The sequence below is a fragment of the Oncorhynchus mykiss genome, chromosome 13 (assembly GCF_013265735.2).
Source record: "Oncorhynchus mykiss isolate Arlee chromosome 13, USDA_OmykA_1.1, whole genome shotgun sequence".
Lineage (NCBI taxonomy): Eukaryota > Metazoa > Chordata > Actinopteri > Salmoniformes > Salmonidae > Oncorhynchus > Oncorhynchus mykiss.
Window position 1 is genome coordinate 17,468,983 of NC_048577.1, and position 24,097 is coordinate 17,493,079.

Here is a 24,097-nt window from a genome sequence, read left to right on the forward strand (position 1 = left end):
CCCTCTCAGGGCTGGGTGTCTCAGGCTATGCAAACCTTTGGATTGCATCCTACCTACCTCCTAACAGGTGACGAGGAGAGGATCTGTGTCTGCACCACATACTTCTCCTCTTCTCTCCATACACCAAGTCATTCGCTCTGCCATATCCTCACATGGTCTCTCCTATCAGTGCTATGCAGATAACACTCAACTACTTTTCTCCTTCACCCTTTTGACATCCAGGTGGCGACACGTATTTCTGTGTGCCTGGCAGATATAAAAAAATTGGATGTCAGCCCACCACCTCAAGCTCAACCTCGACAAGATGGATGTGCTCTTCCTCCCCGGGAAGACCTGCCTGCTCAAAGACAACATGCTGTTGTTCACTGCAAACATCAAAGCAGTGACCCACTCCTGCAGGTTCATGCTCTACAACATCCGTAGAGTACGACCTAATCTCCTGTCTTGACTACCGCAACTCGCTGTTGGCTGTGCTCCCCGCTTGTGCCAACAAACCCCTGAAAGTTTTCCAGAATGCAGCAGCCCGTCTGGTTTTCAACCTTCAAGTTCTCTCATGTCACCCCGCTCCTCCGCACAATCCACTGGCTTACAGCTGAAGCTCACATCCACTACAAGACCACGGTGCTTACCTATGGAACAGCAAGAGAAACTGTCCCTCCCTACCTTCAGGCTATGCTCAAACCCTACACCCCAAACCGAGCACAACGTTTAGCCACCTCAGGTCTCTTCGCCCTCCCACACAGCCCAGTCCAAACTCTCCTCTGTCCTGGCACCCCAATGGTGGAACCAACTTCCCCCTGAAGCTAGGACAGCAGAGTCCCTGTCCATTTTCCGAAAACATCTGAAACCCTATCTCTTCAAATAGTATCTTAAATAATCCGCCTCACCTTAAAAAAACACATAACCAGCACTTGCACTTCACCCCCCCCCCCCCCCCCCCCCCCCATTGTAGCTCTGATTCTACTGACAGAGGGAAAAAAGGGAAAAAATGAGGGAAAAAATACTTTCTATGCCTGTGATATGTGGTTGTCTCACCTAGCTATCTTTAGATGAATGCACTGACTGTAAGTCGCTCTGGATAAGAGCATCTGCTAAATGACAAAAATGTAGTTGTAAAATGTATTAATGCTACAGATATTTCTGGAGCTAAATCCTTGGGGACATTGTTGCTTACCTCAAATCAAATACATTTTATTTGGCACATAAGGTGTAGACTTGAAATGCTTACTTACGAGCCCTTTCCAAACAATGCAGAGTTAAACAGTAAGAAAAATTTGCAAAATAAATACAGATATTCTATCTGAATAATTGATCTCTTGTATGTATCACCAGAGGCATGTGTTTATCACTGTAAAATGAATGGTGCTTACCTTAGGCAGAGAATATTTCGGCAGTTTGATTTTGAGGAATGGATCCCTCTGATAGGACACATAGTAGCTGGCCTGTCCTGCTGTAGTAACCTGGAACACATTGAGCCAAGACATTGAGTATTCCCTTTGTGTTAACTTATATCATTTGTCCATGCTGCACATCTGTGACTCACTGTTTTCAACATTAATGAACTACTTGGATTAATCTAAAACCTTCAGAAATGTATCAATCATTACCTATCTTGCAACCTTCACCCAAGTGAACATGGATGACATTGTTTATGAGGTAAAGATGTATACTTCATTGTCAGAGAGGAACATTGATCCATAAGAAATGTAAATGGCTATTTCCAGAATATACTATTGAGAAAATAACAATAAACTTTCCTAGCTAGCATACAGCGGAAACTGCTCCTCTGAGTCCTCTCCTGTTGTCGATGCCCTTTGTTGTTTTGGAGGTAGACTTGGGTAAATATCTCTTAGGGACAATCAATAGCCTCATTATTCTCTGTCAAGAGAAATCTTTAACTCTCCCAAGCAATGCTCAGTGGCCTGTCTAAGGAAAGTCAACCGTAATGATACCAGTGCCTCGGCAAGCAAACACTCGAGCTGTTAGCTGCTGTTAGCCTATGCAGTAAAACACTGCAAGCAGGGAAGAAAGTGTTACAAACCTGTAATTAGAGCACAGGCTTCGGAGGCTATAAGGATAGGAGAACAATTTTCAGCAACAAAGTGTGATTGTCCTAGCCTCAGCACTAGGTAGCAATTTATTTAATCCACTTCCTCTTTCGGAATGTCATTAATCGAGAAATCATCCACAAAAAAAGCTGCTGGCTTTCTGGGTAGGAAAAGGGAGAGGCGAAATAGGCTCATTATTTTATGACAGAACCAATTAGGCCTCTTAGTGTGCTTCTAAGTGTACTGGTCAATTGGAGGGAGAAAGAGAGAGGAGGGCACGAGGGATAGAGAGAGCATGAAAGAAAGATAAATAATGATTTGGTGAGGAAAGAACAGTGGGCACAGTGATCGCTCGCCAGAAATAGTCCCACATGCAACTGAGTTAAGAAGGTCAAAGTCGATGGAGAGTAACCAGGGGCGGTTTTGAACTGAAACAGAAATTGAGATGATTGATTTTTCATTACCACCTTTCACAGAATCCGTTCGGCTGTGACTTAACGCAAGAAAACATTGTAGGTTTCCTGAATTGAAGATGCGGTTGGAGGTTTAGGTTGAGTGGATGTGGGTTTAGCTAGGGAGACGTGTGTGTGGTCAAACATAGTTGAGGGATCTGGTAGACCACAGATCTATATTGTCAGGCCATTATTCTGGCAGAAAGAAGCCAATCGTGTAGGGCCTGGAGTTTTCCTGAAAATGTGACCTGACTATGAAGAATTCTTGGCCCTGAGTTGGCTAGAACTACATTCCAGAGTTTTTTCAAGGCATCACATGTAGTGCTAGGAGTTCTTCCTGAACCCCAGACATAGGCTACTAGAGTCTATAGTTTTCCTGGTGAAGCCACTTGTTCAAGAAATAACTCAAGGCTCTAATTTAAATAGTTAGGACCAGGAGCTTTACTTGACCATGTGACCTGACTTGGAAAAACTGGTGGGCCTAATTCATGTTCTAATAGAAATACATCCAAAACTCTCCCCTTCAAACAGCAAGGTAGTCCTTTGGAGTTCAATTTGGATGGAAAAGTTATTTATAATGGACTGGATTGTCAGGATAATTATTCCTATTTAACTGTTTACTTTTAAATTCATGCATCCTCATTTGCACAATGTCAAAGTAAATCATATTCAGGCGGTGGGAGGGAACTTAAAACATGACCCAAAAATTGCACCAGCATTGCTTAGAATTCAGCACATTACCATTTCAGATTCCTCTCTCTTGCACAAATGGTGAATAACATGACATATTGGAGACTAGTGTGGAAGAATATAAAACTCCATAGGTTTCACATCTGAATCAGAATAGTGTGCAAATGCAGACTCTCGAATGAAGGTTCAAACAAAAGGTTTGCATATTTGACATATTTTACATACATTTAGATAGGCACGCGAGGTGCCTTTTCTTTATACAGAATGTGTCTATTGTTTTTTGTACAATAGAAATGATGGAAATAAAATAAAATATCCATGCAGCATAACAACTGGTAAAGGTTTTGAAGGCGAGAATGACATAAATTCCACATACACTGTCCATATTCAGATTGGAAACAATAAAAAAATGTTTTTCTATTCTAATCAAGAACATACTGCCGTTAATACAATGTGTCAACATAACAATACATCGTCAATATTCACATTTTATTAATTATTTTCCTTACACCTGAGGTTCAACTAGTTGTTGCATGTGGTGCTGTAAAATATGCAAATCCCCTCCCAGTCCAAGCCAAACCAAGTTGTGCGTAATACATAACACATGCAGGTATCATTTAAGGCTAACGATCCACATCATATGCAATGCATCATGGTCTACATACAATATGGTACAATATATTCTTCTCAGAGCCTTACCTGAATAAACATATAGTCATCTTGGACAGCCAGTGAGGTGATGTCGATGTATTCAGGGAAGGGATAGTTTCTGTTGTGCTCTGAGCATGTTAGAGCCCGTCATGTTACATACTGTATATGATGAGAGAGAGAGAGAGGTCATGAGCAGATGAGGTCCCACACTGTTTAGCATGTTTTTAAAAATATATAGATTTAGAGTTAGACAAACTTAGATTTTTTGGGAGGACATACAGTGCCTTGCGAAGGTATTCACCCACCCTGGCATTTTTCCTATTTTGTTGCCTTACAACCGGAAATTAAAATAGATTTTTTGGGGGGGGTTGTATCATTTGATTTACACAATATGCCTACCACTTTGAAGATGCAGATATATTGAACCTCTGTCCCAGTCTTAAATCTCTGGAAGATTGAACAGGTTTCACTCAACAATTTGACTGTATTTAGCAGCATCCATCATTCCTTAATTTCTGACCAGTGTCCCAGTCCCTGCCGATGAAAAACATTCCCACAGCATGATGCTGCCACCACCGTGCTTCACTGTTGGGATGGTGGTCTGGAGGTGATGAGAGGTGTTGGGTTTGTGCCAGACATAACAGTTTCCTTGATGGCCAGAAATCTCTTGGCAGGTTTGTTGTGGTTACATATTCTTTAAATGTTTTAATAATGGATTCAATGTTGCTCCGTGGGATGTTCAAAGTTTTCAATATTTTTCTATAACCCAACCCTGATCTGTACTTCTCCAAAACTTGTCCCTGACCTGTTTGGAGCGCTCCTTGGTCTTCATGGTGCCGCTTGCTTGGTGGTGCCCCTTGCTTAGTGTTGTTGCAGACTCTGGGGCCTTTCAGAAAAGGTGTATATATACTGAGATCATGTGACAGATCATGTGACACTTAGATTGCACATAGGTGGACTTTATTTAATTCATTATGTGACTTCTGAAGGTAATTGGTGGCATCAGATGTTATTTAGGGGCTTCTTAGCAAAGGGGGTGAATACATATGCACGCACCGTTTAAACAAGTTATTTTTTTCATTTCACTTGTTTATTTCACTATTTTGTGTATGTCCATTACATGAAATCCAAATCAAAGTTAAGTTTAATTACAGGTTGTAATGTAACAAAATAGGAAAAACCCCAAGGGGGGTGAAAACTTTTGCAAGGCACTGTATTCAGGATGCTACCCTAAACAACATAACCTTCACTCTGATTTTTTGGATGGAATTTACTTGGAATGCTTCCTAAACTCAAGGATTATTATTCCCAAACTATACATCAAATGCTCTGGCAAACAAGCAGAGACCTGAAAACACCATCCATCCTGGAGCTGAGTGAGTAATGTTTAGTCTGAAGCTATTTTTTTTTAACTTTCAAAACAAATTACAATTATATATTTTACTTAATAACGACTGCATGCTCAGGCTACCAAGTTTTGCCAGGACAAAGAGTTACAACTTCAATTAGCACTGACGTGTGAAGCGAGAGGTGTCAAAGCCTTTGAGCCCAACAAATGGCAGGCTACCCCACCCAGATCCAGAGGCCTTGAAGCCCCCTCCTGCTGTTCAAAGACCATCCACTGGCATTTTGTACAAGAAATCTGCCTACAGAAATAAAAGCTTCTCACAAGTGGGTGACACCTACTCCCATTGCCGCTTGGTATCCACCTAGCGATCTGTTCACCGTCTGCTCTGGCATGTCTCCCCTTACCAAACCCCTCCCTCTCTCTCTCTCTCTCTCTCCGGAGCTTTTGCTCGCCTCCAGCACACGCACTGTTAGGGTAAGTGATTCTGAACTTACAATGGCTAGCCCCAAGTAGATTTATATATATTTTTTTTGTCTTGTGCATTTAGCTATTGTGCTATTTGTCTCATGACTCCTGCATGCTTTGTTGACTACGACCTTTCTTTACCCAACAGTGGGACAGACTGTTTGTTCCCAAACACGGGATTCTGACTCTCTATTGGTTACATGGACTTTTGGCCTCCCATCCTATTCTAAACACCTCTCGCCGGCTTTGTATTCATGTTAAATCAAATCAAATCAAATGTATTTATATAGCCCTCCTTACATCAGCTGATATATCAAAGTGCTGTACAGAAACCTAGCCTAAAACCCCAAACAGCAAGCAATGCAGGTGTAAAAGCACGGTGGCTAGGAAAAACTCCCTAGAAAGGCCAAAACCTAGGAAGAAACCTAGAGAGGAACCAGACTATGAGGGGTGGCCAGTCCTCTTCTGGCTGTGCCGGGTGGAGATTATAACAGAACATGGCCAAGATGTTCAAATGTTCATAAATGACCAGCATGGTCAAATAATAATAATCACAGTAGTTGTCGAGGATGCAACAAGTCAGCAACTAGTAAATGTCAGTTGGCTTTTCATAGCCGATCATTAAGTGTATCTCTACCGCTCCTGCTGTCTCTAGAGAGTTGAAAACAGCAGGTCTGGGACAGGTAGGACGTCCGGCGATTTCATGTTACCTGATGAAATTACTGTACAATATGATATTGTTGCCATCTGATGCACATTCATATGTCATAAATCAGCACTGCAGAGCTCTCCCTGTCCTATGCCGTGATTGTATTACTGTTGATGATATCTGGAAATGTGCATGTACACCCTGGCCCGTCTTCTGTTGCTTGTTTCTACACCTGCATTGCTTGTTGTTTGGGGTTTTAGGCTGGGTTTCTGTACAGCACTTTGAGATATCAGCTGATGTACGAAGGGCTATATAAATACATTTGATTTGATTTGTTTTCTGCACGTTAATACTAAAATCTTAATACCTAAAATGGATCAATTGAAAGTGTGGGTTCAATGCTACAATCCAGATGTGTTGGTCAATAATGAGACGTGGTTAAGGAGAGTGTTTTGAATACTGATGTTAACCTTTCTGGTTATAACCTTTTTCGGCAAAACAGATCTTCCAAAAGGTGCGGGGTGGCAATCCTTACCAAGGATCCCCTTCAGTGCTCAGTTGTCTCCACCAAGTCTGTCCCCAATCAATTTGACTTGCTGGTTGTAAGTATTAAACTTTCAAATAGCTCTTTGTTGACTGTTGCTGGTGCTATCGTCCTCCATCAGCACTGGCCTGTACCCTACCTGCCCTAAGCTCTCTCCTGGACCCCTATACCAAGTCTGAATGTGTAATGTTGGGTGACCTAAACTGGAACATGCTTAAACCACCTGACCAAGTCCTAAAGCAATGGGACTCCCTAAATCTTTCTCAGATTATAAAATGAAGAAGAATGAGACCTTTCTGCCTGTGGACTGAGGAAGAATGCAAAGCGTATGACTGAGTATCATTCGCAAGGAGATTCCTGCAAAAAAATATATTCAGATAATTGCATGGTATGCTTTTGCCGTAAAGCCTGTTTGAAATCTGACAAAGTGGATGGATTAACAAGAAGTTTATCTTTAAGCCGATGTATAAAACTTGTATTTTCTATGAATGTTTATTATGACTATTTCTGTATTTTGAATTTGGCGCTCTGCAATTCCACCGGATGTTGTCGAGGTGGGTCGCTAGCGGAATGCCTGCGACAGAAATGTTAAAAATCCTCCCAGCAAATCCTCCCAGCTGCCCACTGCACTGAGGATAGGAAGCACTGTCACCACCGATAAATCCATGATAATCGATAATTTCAAGAAGCATTTTTCTACGGCTGGCATGCATTCCACCTGGCTAACCCTACCCCAGCCAACATCTCAGCCACCCCTGCTGCAACTTGCCCAAGCCACCCCCACGCTTCTCCTTCACCGAAATCCAGGCAGCTGATGTTCTGAAAGTGCTGCAAAATCTGGATCCGTACAAATCAGCTGGGCTAGACAATCTGGACCCTCTCTTAACTAAAATTAGTCGCTGAAATTGTTGCAACCCTTATAACTAGCCTATTCAACCTCTCTTTTGTATCGTCTGAGATCCCCAAACTGTTATAGACCTATATCCATCCTGCCCTGCCTTTCTAAAATCTTTGAAAGCCTAGTTAATAAACAGATCCCTGACCATTTTGAATCCTACCGTACCTTCTCCACTATGCAATCTGGTTTCCGAGCTGGTCATGGGTGCACCTCAGCCACGCTCAAGGTCCTAAACGATATCATAACTGCCATCAATAAAATACAGTACAGTGCAGCCTTTTCATCAACCTGGCCAAGGCTTTCGACTCTGTCAATCACCACATTCTTATCGGCAGACTCAATAGCCTTGGTTTATCTAATGACTGCCTGACCTGGTTCACCAACTACTTCTCAGATAGAGTTCAGTGTGTCAAATCGGAGGGGGCTGTTGTCCGGACCTCTGGCAGTCTCTATGGGGGTACTAAAGTGTTCAATTCTCAGGCCGACACGTTTCTCTGCATATATCAACGATGTCACTCTTGCTGCGGGTGATTCCTTGATCCACCTCTACGCAGACGACACTGTGCTAACAAACCTCCAAACGAGCTTCAATGCCATACAACACTCCTTCCATGGCCTCCAACTGCTTTTAAATGCTAGTAAAACTAAGTGCATGCTCTTCAACCAATTGCTGCCCGCACACTCCCGTCCGACTAGCATCACTACTCTGGACGGTTTTGACCTAGAATATGTGGACAACTAAAAATACCTAGGTGTCTGGTTAGACTGTAAGCTCTCCTTCAAGACTCACATTAAGCATCTCCAATCCAAAATTAAATCTAGAATTGGCTTCCTATTTTGCAACTAAGCCTCCTTCACTCATGCTGCCAAACATACCCTCGTAAAACTGACTATCCTACCAATCCTTGACTTCGGCAATGTCATTTACAAAATATCCCCCAACACTCTACTCAGCAAACTGGATGTAGTCTATCACAGTGCCATCCGTTTTGTCATGTTCTCCAGCAGGTATATTTCAATGGCCATCCCCAAAGCCAACACTTACTTTGGCTGCCTTTCCTTTCAGTTCTCTGCTGCCAATGACTGGAACGAACTGCAAAAAATCACTGAAGCTGGAGTCTTATATCTCCCTCTAACTTTAAGCATCAGCTGTCTGATCAGCTTACCGATCACTGTGCCTGTACACAGCCAATATGTAAATAGCACACCCAACTACCTCATCCCATATTATTACTTACCCTCTTGCTCTTTTGCACCCCAGGATCTCTACTTGCACATCATCATCTGCACATCTATCACTCCAGTGTTAATGCAAAATTTTAATTATTTCAGCTCTATGGTCTATTTATTGCCTACCTCCCTACTCTTCTATATTTGCACACACTGTACACAGATTTTTCATATTTTTTTTCAATTCTGTTATTAACTGTACTTGTTTTTTTGTGTAACTCTGTGTTGTTGATTTTGGGGCACTGCTTTGCTGTATCTTGGCCAGGTCGCAGTTGTAAATGAGAAATGATCCTCAACTGGCCTACCTGGCTAAAAAAAGTTAAAACATTTTTAAAAATGAAAACGACCTGTCCTGATTTGTCATAGACACTTGCTAAAAAACTTTCATGAGCAAGCCTTCCTTCATGAACTGACCTCTGTAAAATGGTATAGAATCAGCTTGGACCTTCTTTTTTGATATTTTCAGTGGTATTGTTAACAACCAAGCCCCCATAAAGAAAATGAAAATTGAAAACAGGTTCAGCCCCTGGTTCGACCGTGATCTTGCAGAGTTACTCCACCTCAAAAATTGCATTTGGCGAAATGCTCGGAACACGCATACTCAGACTGACTGGCTCTCTTTCAGGCAAATTAGAAATAAGTGCACTCAGGCTATGTAGAAGGCCAAAGTTAGTTACTTTAAGGAGCAGTTCTCTCTCTATGGGTCTAACCCCAAGAAATTCTGGAAAACGGTTAAAGACCTGGAGAATATACCCTCCTCCTCACAGCTGCCCATGTCCCTTAAAGTTGATGATGTGGTTATTACTGACATGAAACTTGACCCCAAAAAAACATCTGGGTCAGATGGTTTAGACCATTTCTTCTTTATTAAGGTTGCTCCCCCTATCATCGCCAAGCCTGTCTACAAACTTTTTAATCTGTCTCTCCTTTCTGGGGAGGTTCCCATTGCTTGGAAGACAGCTACAGTTCATCCTTTATTTAAAGGGGATCTGATCCTTAACCAACTGTTATAGGCCTATTTCTGTTTGCCCTGTTTATCAAACATGTTTGAAAAACTTGTCAATAAAAATATTAAATATTTCCGCTTTTATTTCTTTCATCACATTCCCAGTGGGTCAGAAGTTTACATACACTCAATTAGTATTTGGTAGCATTTCCTTTAAATTGTTTAACTTGGGTCAAACCAAGCCATCCACAAGCTTCCCACAATAATTTGGGTGAATTTGGCTCATTACTCCCGACAGAGCTGGTGTAACTGAGTCAGGTTTGTAGGCGTCCTTGCTCTCACATGCTTTTTTAGTTTTGCCCGCTAATGGATTATGGCCAGGGCTTTGTGATGGCCACTTTGTGATGACCACCTTGACATTGTTGTCCTTAAGCCATTTTACCACAACTTTGGAAGTATGTTTGGGGTAATTGTCCATTTGGAAGACCCATTCGCGACCAAGCTTTAATTTCCTGACTCATGTCTTGAGATGAAGCTTCAATACATCCACAATTTTCCAATTCCTCATGATGCCATCTATTTTGTGAAGTGCACCAGTCCCTCCTGCAGCAAAGCACCCCCACAACATGATGCTGCCACCCCGTGCTTCATGGTTGGGATGGTGTTCTTCGGCATGCAAGCCTCACCCTTTTTCCTCCAAACATAATGATGGTCATTATGGCCAAACAGTTCTATTTTTGTTTCATCAGACCAAAGGACATTTCTCCAAAAGGTTTGATCTTTGTCCCCATGTTCAGTTGCAAATCATAGTCTGGCTTTTTTATAGTGGTTTTGGAGCAGTGGCTCCTTCCTTGCTGAGCAGCCTTTCAGGTTAAGTCGATTTACGACTTGTTTCACCGTGGATATAGATACTTCTGTACCTGTTTCCTCCAGCATCTTCACATAGTCCTTTGCTGTTGTTATGGGATTGATTTGCACTTTTTACACCAAAGTGCGTTCATCTCTATGAGACACAACGCATCTCCTTCCTGAGCGGTATGATGGCTGCGTTGTCCCAAGGTGTTTATACTTGCGTACTATTGTTTGTACAGATGAACGTGGTACCTTCAGGTGTTTGGAAATTGCTCCCATGGATGAACCAGACTTGTGGATGTCTACCATTTTTTCTGAGGTCTTGGCTGATTTCTTTCGATTTTCCCATGATGTCAAACAAAGAGGCACTGAGTTTGAAGGTAGGCCTTGAAATATATCCACAGATACCCCTCCAATTGACTCAAATGATGTCAGCAGAAGCTTCTAAAGCCATGACATCATTTTCTGGAATTTTCCAAGCTTTTTAAAGACACATTCAACTTAGTGTATGTAAACTTCTGACCCACTGGAATTGTGATACGGTGAATTTTAAGTGAAATAATCTCTCTGTAAACAATTGTTGGAAAAATGACTTGGGTCATGCATAAAGTAGATGTCCTAACCGAATTGCCAAAACTATAGTTTGTAAACAAGAAATGTGTGGAGTGGTTGAAAAATGAATTTGAATGACTCCAACCTAAGTGTATGTAAACTTCCGACTTCAAATGTATATATATATATATATGTGTGTAATTTGACCAGTATGTTGTGGTTTCCATTCTATAATGGTGATTGTTTCATACAATACAGTATGTAAAGTTGTAGGTTTGTCACTATTCAACATGATCAACTATGATCATTCTCTGTGTACAGAAAACTAAACTGTCTCTGATCCCGGGGCTCTAACAACAGCAGCAGCAGATAGTTAGAATAAACAATCTCACAATTTCACCTATGGAGGACCCTGGGTGGCGTTGTCTTGGCGAGTCATGGAGCTGACACTCCCAGAGTGAGAGGGATGAGAGGAAAAGGCCACATTAATCAAGTATCATGCACTGCATTTATAAGTGGGGTAATCCACTGTCACTCTCCTGGGACACGATGCTCTAAACCCAGGGTGGATTTTATTCCTTGACAGACTCTCACTCTCTTCTATCGTTAGAGGGCTGATAATTGGACTGCAAATGTGGGGGCCTTTCTCTGCTGTGTGTGTGACAGAGAGAGACAAAAAAGAGAGGTGTGTGTGCATGGGTATGTGTGTGTGTGTGTGTGTGTGTAGTGCTACTCACGTCCATTAGGGGGGTGTGCCTCCATATGAACCAGATCTGACTCCTTGTGTAGACCCGTTACAGGTCTGTATTAAAGAAGTGGAGAAGAGAAGGAAGGATGAAGAGGAGGAGGGGGAAGGAGGGGCGAAGAAGAGGAGAGAAGGGAAGAACAGAATGGGAGAAGATTGAAGAAGAGGACAGGAGAAGAGGAGGAGGGAAAAGAGGGGAGGAGGAGGGAAGAGAAGAAGAGGAGAGGAGGACAGGATGAGGGAAGAAGAGGGGAGGAGGAGGGAAGAGAAAGAGGAAAGAAGACAATAAACAGGGAGATGAGTCTCAGCAAGGGTATTCCACTCCAGACATAGACGTCTCATTTCAGCGTTGTCTTAATAATGATGGCATAAAATACCAATGCCTTTCCATGTGAGGACGTTCTCTCCAGAGATAAGCAACCCCCACAGCAACAGCCAGACACCGTGGGTTTGTTATTCTACCAAAAAGTAGTATCTGTCACAAGTGTAAATACGCAGCAACCTAAATACGGTATTTCTTTAGTCAGGCACTGTACACCGGCAAGGCTGTGCCACATAATTCAAGTCACTGTAATGTATATCACTGTATTATATAATTTCATTGGGTACTGTGGACCGATATGGCATTCCTATCGTGTGACGTGGAGTAAGACTGACAAACTCATTGTCTTTAAGCATGGCTTGAGGTTGCCCAGGGTACTAATACTGAAGGTCAGAGTTTAAAGTCCTTGAAGGGGTTGGATCAAGGATGGATCGAGTAAATGATATAGGATATGTGACACCAGATTTATGCAAGTTGCTCTGGACAAAGCTGGTGGGAGCTCGACACACACACACACACACACACACACACACACACACAGCTTCCTCTAAATCTCTAAGTAGGAAAGCAATGAGGCAAAATAAATTCAGAGCTACATTTGTGATGAGTGTGCAATTTCTCAGAATGGGGAAGGCCACTGCGGTTGGCTGTTGGGGGGGCTGAGGGCTGACGTGATTAGATGAGAGGCAACAGGAACTTCCTGGGTGATCTATTACTCATGCCACCAGGCATAACTTGTTATACTGTATCTTCCTATTTTAGGTATATACAGTATGCTTGGATAACACCCAATGAAAAAGTAAAGATTGTTTAGATAGGTGCCATGTCCATGATATCAGTTTACTGCATCTGAGAAATGAACCGGAATGTGACATGTAAGAGGCAGAATGCGAAATGGTGACACTGGATGTAGATTAATCTCAGTCCCATCATATCAACAGTGGAAATGAGCAGAATGGTAGACAACATTTCCCACCAGCAACACTAGTCATTCAGATAGCTTGTTGAAACGTATTATCAATGTACTTCACAGACCCTTGCATTGCAAAAAGCAAAAAACACATTGTTCCACACACTTCTAGTGATGCTCCAAAACAGATTGTGAGGAGGGTCTGAGTAAACAAAGGAAAAGATCAGGACAACAGAGAGGACGAGAGGAAGAGAAGGAAGAGAAGGATGATGAGAAGAAAGAAAGAAAAGCGTATGACTCACCAGTAGAACCTGTTCACATGCTCATGAACCAGCTGCCATTTTCTCCCAAAGTCCAGGGATACGTACAACTGTGAAGAATAACATACAAAGAGAAAGAATAGATACGTAGACTGATATGTTCTCTATCTTTCACAAGACAGGAAGTAAAGTAATAGTGGGCTCGAGTCATGGCAGGACAATGCCATCAAGTGAAGTGTGTTAGATTCTAGCTTGAAATGTACTGATTCATGTTTACCATACTAGAACTCATTGATAACTTTACATGTATAAGGACGGTGTCAATGAATGGTAGATAAGAACTAGTAATATGGAAAGAAGAAGAAACCTCTGGGAGGGGGGCCAGAGAGGCCCACCACAACGTCTCTCCTTTTGCAGTCCTATCTCACACACACACACACTTTCACACCCAAAAAGGTTTTAGTAACAAGCAGGGCTGTAACTACCCCAGTGAGAGGAACTGGTTAAATTCCTGCCTAGCAACAGAGATGTATGGTTGTCTAGATATGTAAGGAGTTGACCACGCCTGTTAGAAGGTTATAAATATATGTGTTTGTGTAAACATGTCTTTGTCTTTGCAGCTGTATGACCCAGCGAGTGAATAAACTTGGTTTGAGCTTTTTCTAGTTGTCCGTGAGTTTTTACTCAGTCTGTTCAGAACCTAACAAGTGTTAACCTGTTTTCTTTTCCAAATGTACATTTGTAGATAAATGTAAATTAGCACAAGGTATAAATAAAGCACTTCAAGTCCAATATGTTCGGTGAAAAATAGGTTTGACATTGTTTGCTTTTCCTGGAACAGCAAGACATTTGGTGGATTCCTGGTGACCAAATGAGGTGGAGTGCTTATATATGAAATTATGCATCAAACAAATGGAAACCAACCCCTATATATCAGAGGAAGAATACAAATCCAGAATGATACGGTAAATTATGGATGTAAGTGTCCAAAAATAAATGTATTGCCCTGTTGACAATCAGGTATAGTAGTGCCCATGACCTAATTTCATTGGTCTAATTACATTTCCCACTTCCTGGGTGCATAATGACAGGGAGCATTTTGTTCCATTACACTGATTGATGCTACCGATGTTGCATCCTGCTGGCTGTTGTTGTTTTTAGTCCTACAGACAGAGTCGGTGGCCCCAGTCAAACTCCATGCTAATGTTCTACCTTTATCAGAGTGGAAATCTGACATTTAACTCCAATAAAAGGACACGCATTTCTCAGTGGAGGCTGCTGAGGGGAGGACGGCTCATAATAATGGATGGAGCGGAGTAAATGGGATGGCATTAAACACATAGAAACCATGTGTTGGTTGTATTTGATACCATTCCACTGATTCCGCTCCAGCCATTACCACCAGCCCGTCCTCCTCAATTAAGGTGCAAATGTATCTGTCAACTTCACAGAGAAGATAGTAATTAAAGTAAACAGCTGCAAAATTTGTTACATTGTTTGCTAAATAGAAAACCCATACATACAGTAACTCAGAGCAGAGTTACTAGCTACTGTATTATCATGCTTAGCTAAACTGGATCCATAGTGTTTGTTGTTGGCAGTGTCTTTAATCAGTGTTGGCTCATAGGATAACAATCATGAAATACCAGATGCACCTTAACATAGGTGCTACAAACATATTAGGATAGACACACAGAAGGCCGAACTATCAAAGGTCAACAATCATCAAACACCAGATGCACCTTGCCATAAGCGCTGTATGCAAACAACTTGTTATGCACACACACAATAATAACTAAACTGTCATCATCATGTTATTTATCGCTGGCTTGGTACCAGATCTGATCCTGTAGCTACAACCTCAGTAATTAAATAGAGGTCCCAAGCCTTCTTCCACCTCATAGGATCCTGCATGTGGCATGCAGGCGGAGCCATGTTCCTCCCAGTAGGAGTCTATGGTGGCAGCCATGTGGAGCAGGAAGTTAGGCCAGGCTAGTGTCTCATCACCCTGGATAGTGACATAATGCCACTGTGTGAGCTGAAGCAGCACTCATTCATCAGGCCAATGACATTTTAAATTCTAAAGCTCAGAGCTGTCAGAAAGTGAGCTTCATAGTTTCCCACTCGCGTCGATAAATCAAAACACCCACCAGATGAAGAGCCACTGATGAGTCATGCTCGGCGACAGCCAAGAGACAGAGAGTGAGAACTGCCAGGGAAACTTCTCTAAATGGTGGTTGAAGGACTGAGGACTGAGTTTTTGGTTACCCTCATCTATTCACATTGATGGAGGATTTCAATTTAAATCTATATGGTGGTATGTACGTCATTGTGTTCTGAGGCTTGTTTAGCTGTGTACTTCAGAACGCAAAATGCTGACACCATGTTATGGTGAGTGAATGAGGACCCAAAAGCGAACTAACTTAAACAGAGCTTCTTTAATAACAAAACATAGGTAGGCTCAGATAGACCGGCAGATTCCGACAGGACAGGACAAGGTTACAGCAAACATGACGATAGTCTGGCTCAGGCATGAAACACAAACAAACAAGAATCCGACAAGGACAGGAGCAGAAACAGAGGGAGATATAGGGACCTAATCAGAGGGAAAAAGGGAACAGGTGGGGAACGGGGTGAATGGGTAGTTAGGAGGAGACAGGGAACAGCTGGGGGAAAGAAGGGGAGAAAAGGTAACCTGACACGACCAGCAGAGGGAGACAGGGTGAAGGGAAAGGACAGAGACAAGACAACATGACAGTACCCCCCCACTCACCGAGCGCCTCCTGGCGCACTCGAGGAGGAAACCTGGCGGCAACGGAGGAAATCCTCGATCAGCGCACGGTCCAGCACGTCCCGAGAGGGAACCCAACTCCTCTCCTCAGGACCGTACCCCTCCCAATCGACAAGGTACTGGTGACCACGGCCCCGAGGACGCATGTCCAAAATCCTGCGGACCCTGTAGATGGGTGCGCCCTCGACAAGGATGGGGGGGGGGGGGGGGGAGACGAGCGGGGGCGCGAAGAACGGGCTTAATGCAGGAGACGTGGAAGACCGGGTGGACGCGACGAAGGTATCGCGGAAGAAGAAGTCGAACTGCGACAGGATTAATGACCCGAGAAATACGGAACGGACCAATGAACCGCGGGGTCAACTTGCGAGAAGCCGTCTTAAGGGGAAGGTTCTGAGTGGAGAGCCAAACTCTCTGACCGCGACAATATCTAGGACTCTTAGTTCTACGCTTATTAGCAGCCCTCACAGTCTGCGTCCTATAACGGCAAAGTGCAGACCTGACCCTCTTCCAGGTGCGCTCGCAACGTTGGACAAAAGCCTGAGCGGAGGGGACGCTGGACTCGGCGAACTGAGATGAGAACAGCGGAGGCTGGTACCCGAGGCTACTCTGAAAAGGAGATAGCCCGGTCGCAGACGAAGGAAGCGAGTTGTGGGCGTATTCTGCCCAGGGGAGCTGTTCTGACCAAGACGCAGGGTTGCGAAAAGAAAGACTGCGTAAGATGCGACCAATAGTCTGATTGGCCCGTTCTGCTTGACCGTTAGACTGGGGGTGAAAGCCGGAAGAGAGACTGACGGAAGCCCCAATCAAACGGCAAAACTCCCTCCAAAATTGAGACGTGAATTGCGGACCTCTGTCCGAAACGACGTCTGACGGAAGGCCATGAATTCTGAAAACATTCTCGATGATGATTTGTGCCGTCTCTTTAGCAGAAGGAAGCTTAGCAAGGGGAATGAAATGGGCCGCCTTAGAGAACCTATCGACAACCGTAAGAATAACAGTCTTCCCCGCTGACGAAGGCAGTCCGGTGACAAAATCTAAGGCGATGTGAGACCACGGTCGAGAGGGAATAGGAAGCGGCCTGAGACGGCCGGCAGGAGGAGAGTTACCGGACTTAGTCTGCGCGCAGACCGAACAAGCAGCCACGAAACGACGCGTGTCATGCTCCCGGGTGGGCCACCAAAAACGCTGGCGAATGGAAGCAAGCGTACCCCGAACGCCAGGGTGGCCGGCTAACTTGGCAGAGTGAGCCCACTGAAGAACGGCCAGACGAGTAGGAACGGGAACGAAAAGAAGGTTCCTAGGACAAGCGCGCGGCGACGGAGTGTGAGTGAGCGCTTGTTTTACCTGCCTCTCAATTCCCCAGACAGTCAACCCGACAACACGCCCCTCAGGGAGAATCCCCTCGGGGTCAGTGGAGGCTACTGAAGAACTGAAGAGACGAGACAAAGCATCAGGCTTGGTGTTCTTAGAGCCCGGACGATAAGAAATCACGAACTCGAAACGAGCGAAAAACAGCGCCCAACGCGCCTGACGCGCATTAAGTCGTTTGGCAGAACGGATGTACTCAAGGTTCCTATGGTCAGTCCAAACGACAAAAGGAACGGTCGCCCCCTCCAACCACTGTCGCCATTCGCCTAGGGCTAACCGGATGGCGAGCAGTTCGCGGTTACCCACATCATAGTTACGTTCCGACGGCGACAGGCGATGAGAAAAATACGCGCATGGGTGGACCTTGTCGTCAGAGAGGGAGCGCTGAGAAAGAATGGCTCCCACGCCCACCTCTGACGCGTCAACCTCGACAACGAACTGTCTAGAGACGTCAGGTGTAACAAGGATAGGAGCGGATGTAAAACGATTCTTGAGGAGATCAAAAGCTCCCTGGGCGGAAACGGACCAGTTAAAGCACGTCTTGACAGAAGTAAGGGCTGTGAGAGGAGCGGCCACCTGACCGAAATTACGGATGAAACGACGATAGAAGTTCGCGAAGCCGAGAAAGCGCTGCAGCTCGACGCGTGACTTAGGGACGGGCCAATCAATGACAGCTTGGACTTTAGCGGGATCCATCTTAATGCCTTCAGCGGAAATAACAGAACCGAGAAATGTGACGGAGGAGGCATGAAAAGTGCACTTCTCAGCCTTCACAAAAAGACAATTCTCTAAAAGGCGCTGGAGGACACGTCGAACGTGCTGAACATGAATCTGGAGTGACGGTGAAAAAATCAGGATATCGTCAAGGTAAACGAAAACAAAGATGTTCAGCATGTCTCTCAGGACATCATTGACTAATGCCTGAAAGACAGCTGGAGCGTTAGCGAGGCCGAAAGGAAGAACCCGGTATTCAAAGTGCCCTAACGGAGTGTTAAACGCCGTCTTCCACTCGTCCCCCTCCCTGATGCGCACGAGATGGTAAGCGTTACGAAGGTCCAACTTAGTGAAAAACCTGGCTCCCTGCAGGATCTCGAAGGCTGAAGACATAAGAGGAAGCGGATAACGATTCTTAACTGTTATGTCATTCAGCCCTCGATAATCTATGCAGGGGCGCAGAGACCCGTCCTTCTTCTTGACAAAAAAAAACCCCGCTCCGGCGGGAGAGGAGGAGGGGACTATGGTACCGGCGTCAAGAGCTACAGACAAATAATCCTCGAGAGCCTTACGTTCGGGAGCCGACAGAGAGTATAGTCTACCCCGGGGGGGAGTGGTTCCCGGAAGGAGATCAATACTACAATCATACGACCGGTGTGGAGGAAGAGAGGTGGCCCTGGACCGACTGAACACCGTGCGCAGATCGTGATATTCCTCCGGCACCCCTGTCAAATCACCAGGCTCCTCCTGTGAAGAAGAGACAGAGGAAACAGGAGGGATAGCAGACATTAAACATTTCACATGACAAGAGACGTTCCAGGAGAGGATAGAATTACTAGACCAATTAATGGAAGGATTATGACAAACTAGCCAGGGATGGCCCAAAACAACAGGTGTAAAAGGTGAACGAAAAATCAAAAAAGAAATGGTTTCGCTATGATTACCAGAAACAGTGAGGGTTAAAGGTAGCGTCTCACGCTGAATCCTGGGGAGAGGACTACCATCCAGGGCGAACAAGGCCGTGGACTCCCTTAACTGTCTGAGAGGAATGTCATGTTCCCGAGCCCAGGTCTCGTCCATAAAACAGCCCTCCGCCCCAGAGTCTATTAAGGCACTGCAGGAAGCTGACGAACCGGTCCAGCGTAGATGGACCGACAAGGTAGTGCAGGATCTTGAAGGAGAGACAGGAGTAGTAGCGCTCACCAGTAGCCCTCCGCTTACTGATGAGCTCTGGCTTTTACTGGACATGAAGTGACAAAATGACCAGCGGAACCGCAATAGAGACAGAGGCGGTTGGTGATTCTCCGTTCCCTCTCCTTAGTCGAGATGCGGATACCTCCCAGCTGCATAGGCTCAGCTCCCGAGCCGGCAGAGGAAGATGGTAGTGATGCGGAGAGGGGGGCAACGGAGAACGCGAGCTCCTTTCCACGAGCTCGGTGACGCAGATCAACCCGTCGCTCAATGCGAATAGCGAGTTCAATCAGGGAATCCACGCTGGAAGGGACCTCCCGGGAGAGAATCTCATCCTTTACCTCTGCGCGGAGACCCTCCAGAAAACGAGCGAGCAAAGCCGGCTCGTTCCAGCCACTGGAGGCAGCAAGAGTGCGAAACTCAATAGAGTAGTCTGTTATGGATCGATTACCTTGACATAGGGAAGACAGGGCCCTGGAAGCCTCCTCCCCAAAAACAGATCGATCAAAAACCCGTATCATCTCCTCCTTAAAGTCCTGATACTGGTTAGTACACTCAGCCCTTGCCTCCCAGATTGCCGTGCCCCACTCACGAGCCCGTCCAATAAGGAGAGATATGACGTAGGCGACACGAGCAGTGCTCCTGGAGTAAGTGTTGGGCTGGAGAGAAAACACAATATCACACTGGGTGAGGAACGAGCGGCATTCAGTGGGCTCCCCAGAGTAACACGGCGGGTTATTGATTCTGGGCTCCGGAGATTCGAAAGCCCTGGAAGTGGCCGGTGGATCGAGGCGGAGATGGTGAACCTGTTCTGTGAGGTTGGAGACTTGGGTGGCCAGAGTCTCAACGGCATGTCGAGCAGCAGACACTTCCTGCTCGTGTCTGCCTAGCATCGCTCCCTGGATCCCGACGGCTGAGTGGAGAGGATCCGAAGTCGCTGGGTCCATTCTTGGTCGGATTCTTCTGTTATGGTGAGTGAATGAGGACCCAAAAGCGAACTAACTTAAACAGAGCTTCTTTAATAACAAAACATAGGTAGGCTCAGATAGACCGGCAGATTCCGACAGGACAGGACAAGGTTACAGCAAACATGACGATAGTCTGGCTCAGGCATGAAACACAAACAAACAAGAATCCGACAAGGACAGGAGCAGAAACAGAGGGAGATATAGGGACCTAATCAGAGGGAAAAAGGGAACAGGTGGGGAACGGGGTGAATGGGTAGTTAGGAGGAGACAGGGAACAGCTGGGGGAAAGAAGGGGAGAAAAGGTAACCTGACACGACCAGCAGAGGGAGACAGGGTGAAGGGAAAGGACAGAGACAAGACAACATGACACACCAGCTGCAGAATTTTAAAAGTAGAACATGTGGTTTACCAGGAAAGAGAGGCAGAAAAAGAGAGAGTCATGATTTAAAGGTTATAAATGTAAGCATTTGAGAACATGTCAAGCGAACTAAGAAAACATCTCATGTACAAGAACAAAAACATTGCGGCGCATGAGGGCAGGGAGGACATCGCACAGCATGTGTCACGTCTTCATCTAAAGAATCGTTTATTCCAATGTGGTTTCAGGGAAAACGCATGACATTATAAGAGCACAAACATTATCGCTTAAGCATATGGTGCGTTGCAGCCCCAAAGAGCGGGCATCCCGCAGTCTGAATCACGGTCAAGGCTGCAAGATCTCACACAGGCCTCTTTTACCAGACAACAGCTTTTATATATTGTCTGCAGTCAGCACGTTTACAGCTATGACTTGGTCTTTAACGGAGGGAATACATTTATTTTGTTTTAACATTGGCCATGTGACTGATATCAGTTAGATGGGACTATTGGATTTCATATCTGTAGGTGCTGAGTGAATGTGAGCATATTACTGTGACTGATACGTCACAAGCTGTCAGTCATGTCTCCACAAGGCAAAGTTCATTACTCCTTAGCACAAAGAATCTGACAGTGTATTGACCAGTCTGACAGTGTCTTGACCAGTCTGACAGTGTCTTGGCCATAGAGAACCTGTATAGAAGCTGCACTATACAGTATCTGGTCAGTCTAGACAGCCATCCCTTCAACATGATCTCTTTTAGTAGCTGTACATAGATACAGTACATGACATCAACCAACACATGCTTGTGAACACTGCACTATCACTACTTATTCGTTATGGTAGTGGATATGATGTGATGACTAAGATGACTGTCATTCTGTCCCTCATGTCTGGATCCGGATTGACAGAGGAAACAGGGTGGCATCATATGACAACAGTCTGGGTCTTGTGGATGTTTAGCCTACTGTGAACCATTTATGAGCCCTAGGCTAAAGTCGCAGTCATTTGCAAGGCAAATGGCAGAATGTGTTTGACTTGTGCTTCCAATTAGTAACAGGAGAGAGAACTTCATACTGTAGCAGATCAAGTATAGAAGGATTTAAAATGGGATTTCAAGCCAGTAGTATCAGAGTTTGTTCAATTTGTTGGTGCCGTACTTCAGGCTACATACTTGAGTTGTTTCCGGGTTTCATTCAGATACTCAAATTGAATATTTTTTTCGCTAATGTTCTTGCCCCTGTGGTCAAAGATATGTAGGAAAAACAAGCCTGCAGTCACAGGAAGGTTATCTAAGGTTCTTCATATTATCCTGCTTCATTCTTCATCTGAACCCTGGAAGCTAGATATCACAACTGGCTTCTCTTTCGCCACCAAAACAACCTCATTCATTAAAGGTCCAATATAGTCGTTTTTATCTCAATGTCACCAGGAAGGCAAAAAATCCATTCCACCACAACAGGCTGAAGTTTCAGGCAGTCTATTGAAACATTAAAAGGGCATTATCACTATATATACATACACACACATATATATATATACATATACATATATATATATACATATATGTATACATATACATATATATATACATATATATACATATATACACATATATATATATATATACATATATACACATATATATATATATATATATATACACATATACACATATATATATATATATACACATATATATATATATATATATATATATATATATATATACATCAACACTCAACTATGAATCTAGAAGTTAATAATCTTCAGAGTTTGATAACACATGTAAAAATGAAACACGCTGCAATGGCAACAGCATGTATTCTCATACAGCATACCGTATCGCTAAACATGTAAGCGGAAAATCTCATGTTGCTAGTAGTATGCACTTGCCAAATAAAGCAATTATCTCATGAGATGAACTTCACACGCTAATGGAGCCCACTTTCCTATAAACCAATACCAATTCCCTCTCGCATTGTGGTGACGTATTACCCACCACCGTCCCTCAATGGATCTTAATGGGGCACACATCTGCACTACTGCAGTTAAATTACAAACGATAGCAGCCGTTCAAACGGAGCTGCAACTGCTTTGGTTCACAATGTCACCAAATGTGTAATCTCTGGTGGGGAGGAGTGATGAATGCTGAGCTCAGTCATCTATTCCGCTCGGTTGGATATGCTCTGCAAACTCGTCAACAACAACCTCCGCCTATAAACCCATCCACCTTTTATAGGTGTAGTTTAGTGGGGTGTAAAGAGATTTTAAAAGGTTCATGTTATGTTTGAATGTGTAAGTAAGTCTTTTTCTTCTACATGTTTAGACTGTGAAAAAACATGGTGATTCACAATGCAAATTAATAGTACCAACTAAGTACTTAGGCTTGGTATGTCTGCATTGTTAACCAATTAGGCATAACTGATCTGTGAAGTGCTATGAGGTAAACGCAGAGAAAATGACACCATTAGTTCACTGCTAAAGGCAATATGTATTGTCTGCATTTTCATTGTCATGACAGTGGGTTTCAAATTAAAGTCCATTAAAAACTTCTTAGGGCTGCAATCCCATTAACGGGATCGATATGACAACAGCCAGTGAAAGTGCAGGGCGCCAAATTCAAAACAACAGAAATATCATAATTAAAATTCCTCAAACATTCATGTATTTTATACCGTTTTAAAGGTAATCTTGTTGTTAATCCCACCACAGTGTCAGATTTCAAATAGGCTTTACAGAAAAAGCACCACAAATGATTATGTTAGGTCACCACCAAGCCACAGAATAAACACAGCCATTTTTCCAGCCAACGATAGGAGTCAAAAAAGCACAAATAGAGATCAAATGAATCACTAACCTTTGATGATCTTCATCAGATGACACTCTTAGGACTTCATGTTACACAATACATGTATGTTTTGTTTGATAAAGTTCATATTTATATAAGAAAAACCTGAGCTTACATTGGCGCGTTAAGTTCAGTAGTTCCAAAAACATCCAGTGATTTTGCATAGCCACATCATAAATTTGGATGAAAATACAAGTGTTACACATGGGAATTATAGATATACCTCTCCTTAATGCAACCGCTGTGCCAGATTTCAAAAAATCTTTGCAGAAAAAGCAAACCATGCAATAATCT

The 24,097-nt window shown here is 43.9% G+C and overlaps 1 long non-coding RNA gene across 1 annotated transcript in view; it reads right to left on the bottom strand.

Annotated features, from left to right (window-relative positions):
* LOC118938220 overlaps positions 1-1,511 on the bottom strand; it is a 34,524-nt gene extending 33,013 nt beyond the window's left edge. The window contains exon 1 of the long non-coding RNA XR_005035468.1: positions 1,371-1,511. This is a non-coding gene — a long non-coding RNA (uncharacterized LOC118938220). The remainder of the gene's footprint in view (positions 1-1,370) is intronic.
* Between the last annotated feature and the right edge of the window lie 22,586 nt (positions 1,512-24,097).